General features: G+C 34.1%; 1 non-coding gene across 1 annotated transcript; it reads right to left on the reverse strand.

Annotated features, from left to right (window-relative positions):
• Nucleotides 1-6444: 6444 nt before the first annotated feature.
• On the reverse strand, nucleotides 6445-6516 carry TRNAT-AGU (transfer RNA threonine (anticodon AGU)). Its single transcript has one exon. It is a non-coding gene; the product is annotated as a tRNA-Thr (tRNA).
• Between the last annotated feature and the right edge of the window lie 2108 nt (nucleotides 6517-8624).

Here is an 8624-nt window from a genome sequence, read left to right on the forward strand (position 1 = left end):
AATTTCTGAAGAATTTTGGATTCGATGACTCTAAACCAGTTGGGACTCCTATGGTGACTGGATGCAAATTATCCAAGAATGATGATTCACCGAAAGCTAATTAGAGTTTTTAAAGGTCTATGGTTGGTGGACTACTATATATTACTCAGACTAGGCTAGACATTATGCATGTCATGTGCATGGCTTCTAGATATCAAGTTGATCTGAAAGAGAGTCATGTCACTGTTGTGAAGAGGATATTCAGATACTTGAAGGGGACTATAGATTATGGTCTGTGGTATTTGAGGAATGATGATTTCATGTTATGTTTTTACATTGATGTTGATTGGGCTGGTGATGTTGATATCTAGAAGAGTACCTCTGATGGTGCATTCTTTTTGGGTAAAAATTGATTTCATGGGCTAGCAAGAAACAAGATTCAATATCCTTATCTACCACTAAAATTGAGTACAGTGTTGGTGCTGGTAGCTGCACTCAGGTAGTCTGCATGAATAAAATGGTGAAGGATATCAGAATTATCTATGATGAGACTACTATCATATATTGTGATAATTCCAGTGCTATTAACATGTCAAAGAATCTGGAGCAACATTCAAAGACTAAACATGTGTCAATCAAATATCATTACTTGAGATAAAAAGTCAGTGAAGAGGAAGTAAAGTTGGAGTATGTATCTACAAAAGAGCATATTGCTCATGTTTTTTCTAAGCCTTTGCCTATAGATACATTTGTCTATTTGAGAGACAAGTTAGGGGTATCCACCCCTCCTGATGAGAACTAGATGCGTTAAGCTGCATCAATCCAGTGGATTTCACAGTCTTATCTCTTTGTCCAGATTGGTGAGTTGGTGCTGCTTCTCTGGTGGAGTAGTTTGGTTATGTATTTTAGAGAGAGAGATTTTGGTTATTTGTATTTTGTCTTTGGAATTGTTATTAAAGGGGGAGAGAAGCATGTGAATAACTGTTTTATTTTCTTGATCTTAGGGGGAAATTGTTGGAGATAATTTTTTTCCTTGCATTTATTGTTTTTCACATTCATATGTTGCCATCAATGCCAAAGGGGGAGATTGTTGGACATTGTTGTTGCTAGGATATATTGTTGTCATTGATGTCAACATATTCCTACTCTGGTGATTGCAGATTGGTTAATTGGGATCATGGTTTGGTGTATGGAGTATTTATAGTATCATTATATACTTCTGTATTGGTTTTGGTGAAGCGAGAAGCCTAATTGATCATATCATATGATCTGGTTTTGCAGTTTGTTTAGCTGATCAATGCTTTGCAGAGTTCAATATTTCCTCCGGTATATTATGGTGTGATATGCACTTGATCTGATATTTTGATAGATTGTTTTGGATGGTCTTGCGTATCTTAATTTCAAATTGTTCATGATGTTGTGCTCCGTAAGTTATCTTTTCTTCGTGACAGTTGTTGTTGTTTGAGAGTTCTTGAGGTTCAGATCTTGATCGATAGAGATTTGATAAGTGGTGTTGGTGCAGCTATTTTTGATGATTTCAATGTGCTTGCTGGTGTTTCCTAATTGTGTCCTATTTGTTTTGGTGATTCACGTTTATCATTGAGTGAGTTCTTGGTGATTTTACTGAACCGGTGATGTTCTTAATGTTATGTGGTTTTCTTGGTGGTGTAGCGTATTTCCTTTGATCTTGGTGTGATTACCGGTGGTGATGCACTTTTGGATATTTGGTTTAGGACCATGTTATGTCATGTATATCATTATATTGGTCCAGTGGTTGATCTTCATATCGTGTGATGTAATTTTGTAATTGTGAGTTGAGGGTTTAGCCGACCTTATTGTCAAGGTTGATAAATTGTATAAATAGGTCATATTATCATGTAATTTGAGTGTCAAGGTTGTGTCTGCATTATTAGAGATTGGTGTATGTGTGATCAATTGATTCATCCTTCGACGTTGTGATTGACCAAACCTTGGTGTTGGGAAGTAGACATTGTTCTTAACCATAACTATAATGCAACGTTTGGAGATGTTATTCTTTCAGTTCATTCCTTCCGGATTGTAGTCCAAATCTTATTGTAAGTTAGTGAGACTTCCCTGAGGGTTGTAGCCTTCTGGTTCATTACCCCAATCTTCCTTCATTATTGTTTCCAACAAGAATGTCATAATAGATTTGACCTCTTTATTACCTTGCACCAATAGAGCAACAAGTGTCATCTAAAGAGAACCTAATATAACACAAAAACAAAACATGAGGGAAGCACATTATGAACAAGCAAGAGAGGATCTATGACAAGAATGAACCTAATCAAGCAAATCATCTGCCTCCCAATCTTGTTGAATATTCTTTTTGGAAGGTGGAAAAGATGCAAGAGGAGTAACTTCAAGCACAATAGATGGAGATATTGCAAGTTCCAAACAAGTACCATGCTCTAATAATGAGTCACTTTGTTTTTCACTAGGAGCTAGGATTAATGCTTTTGAAAAATGTGAAGGTAGATAATAATTAGAATCAATATTGTTAGCATGAACAAAATCATCATCTAGATTAATAAAAAATGGGATCTCTAACATGAAAAGAGCATGAAGCGTCATTTTTATTAAGCATTTTTAATCTTGGTGATTTAGGTTGAACTTCCTCACCAGGGTTAGGCGAAGGTTGGAAAAATAGGACCAAGTCAATATTTGATGTCTTCGAGAAGAAAATAGATTGGGAAGATAGTTCACGAGCCTTTGCATGATGTCTCAATCAACATTATCTTGCACAATGATTCCTTTTAGTTTTAGTCGAGGGTTGTGAAGGTTGAAGATCAATGGACCTAGGATTTGTTTCTTCCTTTGAAGGAGGAGGAATGAAAGAAGCCGCATTAGGTTGATACATAGAATATGCCAAGAACTTTCCTTTGTAAGACATAGGAGGTGGGACTATACAATATATGGGAGGAATAGAAGGTGTAGGAAGGATACTAGGTCCATCATGAGGAGGAGGAATAGGTCTAGGGTCTCTAGGATTACAAAAAGATAAGATCATATTTACCATTTTTGATAATATAGATAAAGGACAACATTTTGAGGCTTGAGAGGCTCAAGTTGTTTATGCCAAAAGTAATCAAGGGTGAAATTACCATGCTTTGTTGTGGGTTGGTACATTCTATGATTAATTGTTATGATAATGCCATTATGAGGGAATTTCAAACATTTATGAATAGTAGAAGGGGTCACTTTCATGAAAGAGAGCCAAAGATGTCCCAACTTCACACAAAATCGATCGGATGTAGGAATGATAGAAAAAGTCACATCTAAGCACTTAGTACCAACCTCAACGAAAGTGTATTAGAGCCGATAGTAGGGCAAGAGAAACCATCATACACCTTGACCATAACAACAAATTTATCATATGTTACTTGACGCATTTGTAAACAGTAAAGATATTCTTCAATGAGAAAATTCACCATACACACTAGATCATTGAGCACTCCTCGTGAGAGTTTCTCTTTGATGTTTTGAGTGATATTTAATAGGCCATTAGGTGCAACAATAGTCTCACTAGGATCCAAAGTAATGCATAGGTCCTTAGGAGGTGTAGGTTTGTCAACAAGATTCACAACATTATTAGACTCAACTCCTAAGTCATTAGGAGATAAGGAAAGAGATTAAAACTCAATAACATCAATAGAGTTGGAAGGAAAAGAATTGGTGAATATTTGGAGATTTTGATTAGGAGGAGCTACAGATTTGTTTCCTTTGTCATTCACACCAGCTATAGATATGGTATTATTATCAATGAAGTCTTGAATCTTACTCCTTAAAGTATAACACTTCTTAGTATCATGACTGGGTTGACAATAATATTGGCAAAAGGATTTGGGATCATGGTAAGATGGCAAAGGTTTTGAGCTATTAGGTGGTTTCATGGAAGGAAGTTTCAACACATTATTATGTATCAATCTCAACATTATACTATGTAAAGACTCGGGAAGAGAAGTAAATTATTTTCTAAAGTATTTGGATAAAGGGGCCACGCTTGATGTCATGGATGCCACTTGAGTATTTATGTTGTCGTTTATCTTTATGTATCCTTTGTTTGGTTTAAACTTCACAAATGATTGTTCACAACTCTCATTCTTATCAACTAGAGCCATTGAAGGAGATGATTCAAATTGACTCATTTGAAGTTGATAATTATGAAGCAATGCACACAATTGCATAAAGGAAGTAAAATTAAAAAATAGAAGCTTATCCCTAATGTCTTTTTCTAAATTGGAAATAAAAATTGTTTGAACGTCTTTATTAGGAATAGGATAAGTAATTTGAGAATACAAATGTTTATATCTACAAATAAAATCAGTCACTTTTTCTTTAACTCCTTTCTTAGAATGAATCAAATCAGTCAAAGTAATTTTAGAACCAATATTATTGTGAAATTATTGAATGAAAGCATTAGCTAATTGTTGAAATGATCTAATAGAATAAGGAGGCAAAGGAAAATACCATTTCCAAGCTTTATCTCTAAAGGTTCGAGTAAACAATTTAGCCATAAGTATTTGGTCATGATAAAAATCACTACATAAAGTGTAATACCCCTCTAAACCTTACACGATAAGGCAGGTATTATGATACTGAACCTACTATTAATGTAGATAAAATAAGTAATGAAATGGGAATAAATGTAGATTAGATGCAAAGGGGTGATATCACATCATTGGAGAATGCATGTGATGTTAAAATCCCGTTCCAATGAGTTTAATATTTGGTTGCTTATATGTATATGAGGGTCCTTAAATTTAATGTGTTAATATCCCGACTGTTCTAATTAGGAGGTGGCCCGATATGATACTATTTTATTGTTATAATGAGTAGTTGATAAGTAAATTTTCTAGTCATGTTTTATTTGTGATCTCTTTTGGGAAATGAACTATTTTCTAGGGTAACCCCTTCTATGTTCATTCTTGACTATGATATTTGGGACTCATGTTGGCTTTATTTGCATATTGTCTATTACGGTAGGTATATTCAATTGATTTATAGAAAGGTTACATATGTATAATGGATTTATATTTTTAGGACCAATTGGTAATGTTAGGGTTATGGTTATAATTTTGTTTTCCTAGTGATTTTTATATGTTGACGGTATACCAATGAAATATTAGGGTATAATTTTAATGGTAACTTGATGATTAGATTTGAGATGAAGTATTATGGTTATGATGTTTTATGCTCATAAGGACTTATGATGATATTAGGGTTTAATATTATAATCATTGATGGCTATATGTTAGATGATGTTTTATGTCTATGATGGTTTATTATCTACTAGCATATGTTCAGATGATTATATTTGAGGAATGTTTATTGTTACTAATCCCATTTATCAGATGTATACATAGATGTGTATGTGTGTAGGTGTTTTGTGTTTTGTTTGATGCAGGTACCAAGAATCGACTCCACCTGGCTTCACAAGTTTGAGCATACCTAACATTCCCCAATGGTGGTAATGTAGATAGCATATAGGCCCCAAGTTGACTTAGCCCTAACCATTGTCCCATACTAGGACAATTAGCTTTGGTCATGTGTTTACCCATTTGAATTGCCACATAGGCAATATTTGATTTCCCTTCATCAGTGGTTATGAGTATGAGATGGGTGATGTGTTCCCTTATTTATTTTATGTGTCCTTATTTAAGTGATTTATGTGGTGGTAAATATTTAAGTTCTATAGTTATGTTATTGTTAGTAATTTTAATGCTATGTGATTATTATCCTTTTTATGTAATTATTTTTCCTAGTGATTATGTTTAAGATATTTAATGTGTTTTGTGCTTTAATTAGTGATATTATGTTATGGCATGTTATCATGAGTTTATTTATCTTTTATTTTTTATTTATTTCCTATGTTGCATTTACCCCTTTATGATTTATTCCAAGTATGTTTATTTAATTTCTTATGTTGAGAGGGAAATTAATTATTGTTGGAATTGAATGGTTTCCATTTTATTATCTCCTTTACTGTGACTTTTGGTTTTTGAAAGGGGAGCTATGAGTCTTTTTATTCTTTTATTTTGGAGTTTGGAGGGGATTTCTTGAATGGGAGTTATTGTTGGAAATTTTGTGGATAAAATTGGCTTACTTGGAGAAGGATTATGGGGAAAATTGAATCATGTTTTTGAATTGCTATTTTTCGTGAGATTGTTGAAGAGATTTTGGAGGATTGAGTTGAAGATTTATTTGGTTATTTGTTGTAGTTTTTGTGGCTGATTTTTGTTGAGACTTGGACCAGCTAGGACTTGAACCTAGGACCTTCCATATGCTACTAGAGTGCTCTACCACTAAGCTACTGGCCACTCTTAGAACAATCCATCGTCGATCCGGGTGTGGCTTATTTCCAACACCAACACCCCACCTTAAGCCACAGCTCTCATGTGCTTGGGGCTCCTAGCATGGACCTGGCTCTGATACAATGTTGAGACATGGACCAGCTAGGACTCGAACCTAGGACTTTCCATACACTGTTGGAGTGCTCTACCACTGAGCTACTGGCCCCTCTTGGACCAGTCTATCGTCCGTCCGGGTGTGGCTTATTTCCAACACCAATAATTTTGGCTTTTTTCTGATTGGAATTTTTGCTGGAATTATTGGGGATTTTGGAGAAGATTGGTGGGAGAAATCTTGATCAAATTGTTTAGAGGTTTTGAAATCCAATTTGAATAAAATTTTGGAATTGATTTGGCTTTGATTGTGAGAGTTTTATTCATGGATTCTTGTGGATTTTTCTACTATTAGAGTGTATTTTGGGTTGGAGATTTAAATTCAAGTTTCTTTTCCTCCTGTTCCTTTCACTGTTCTTCAAAATCGAGGTAAGATTTCTTTGTCACGCTTTCATTTTTCTTTGTGTTGTTTTCAAGCATAGTGTGTGTACTTCTTATTGTGTTGGTTCTTGTTAATATGTTTCAAAATTATGTTGTTGTTTTCATGGTTGTAATTATATTTATATGTTATTATTTTTATTTCTAATTCAAACAGAATCAGTTTATGTTGTTTAGGGTGAATCGGATAGTGTAGTTTTATCACAGTTTTGTGATTTTGGTAGAGATTTTGGAAAAATAGATATTTCCTTTGTTGTTGTATTAAATTAGGTCTCGGACATGAGATTTGTTGTTGTGTATCAGAAATTTCATTCCCATGGTATTCTATAAGTTTACATTCAATTTGGTATTTCTTTGTGCAAGACTAGTTGTCTCTTTTTTATGTTTTCTATAGTTTTGGCAAGTTTATTTGTGAATCCATTTTCAGATTTGAAATAATTGATTAATATAATGTTGAGGAAAGAGTAGGATCATAAATAAATCCTTAATATCATATTAGGGACATCTTAGTATACAATCGTACTTGTTGTTAGTCTGATAGTCTCCTAATCATTTACTAGTGGCTTGTCATGGGATTGTTATCTGTTGTCTCAGTTTTTGAGGTCTTTAGGGTCTTATTTGTGTTGGTTCCATGCTTTCTCATGATTGTTTATCATTTATTGATTGCATGATAATTTATTTTTCTTATGGAAGGACTTTCATGGATGTATATGATTGGAAGGAAAGGATGGTTTTAAGTATGATTTTGATTCAATATCAAACTTTGGATACATGGATGTTCTAGTTGGCATTTTAGATTTGTGGATGGTTATTACTCCCTTGTTACGTGTTACTTTGTTAGGGTGTCTAAATGCAAGTTAGGGGAAGTGGCTCTCAAAGGGGGTTGAGGCCCAAAGTGGTTTCCATGGTAACTCATTGAGAGTTTGGTAATCAAGTGATAACACTAAATAAAATTAATTTAAAGGGAAAGGTATATTCTCACATTAAAATGATAATTATATTTTGGTGCTCCACTCATCGCCTCATGTGCTTGTATAGACAAAGGATGATATCTCATGGCCTAGAGTGCTTGTATAGACTCAAATTGAGATTGGGAAGGCCTGAATGACATGATCAAACTTCCTTGTCTTCGCAAATAAATTTGTTCAATTCTGCAAGATTCCTCAATAGGGGTTGGGATCTAGAGTTCGTAGAGGGATTAGATTACCAAGGTAACTCATGTGAGGCTATGCAATGACACTCCTCTCTAATTGTACCTTAAGACCCTAGTCTTATGAAGCCTCTGGTAGTTATTGTGGTGATCCTTTGTGGTAACTCTTGTGATGTGTTTGTATGTGTAAGTGGTCCTTTATGTCTCCTTTCATGATGGTATTTGTTGATGCCTAAACTTGCTTTTAGGGAAACAGCCTTTTGGGAAGATCGTTAAGTAGGGGACCTATTGTGCCTTAACAAACAACCTCCAAGTTTTTAGAAGTGGACTCTTCATACATGATAGGAAAAGAGAAAACTAAAAATTAAACAAACAAGACAATACGCTAGAATATTGAATTTAAAACTCACAACACAATAAATCACACTTTTGTATGCATAATTGAAAGGCTAAACATCTTTCATAACTGTCATCTTCACTTTTGATTCACAATCAACATAATATACTCTAAATATAATCAAACTTGAATGAAAGAGTTATACAACATGATTCATTCAGAAGTATTTGTATTCAGAATAATAAAAGCTTAAAATAGATGCCAAATGTCTATTTGCTCATAAATGACAAATTATAAT

This window comes from Cryptomeria japonica, chromosome 8 (genome assembly GCF_030272615.1).
Source record: "Cryptomeria japonica chromosome 8, Sugi_1.0, whole genome shotgun sequence".
In the NCBI taxonomy this organism is placed as follows: domain Eukaryota; kingdom Viridiplantae; phylum Streptophyta; class Pinopsida; order Cupressales; family Cupressaceae; genus Cryptomeria; species Cryptomeria japonica.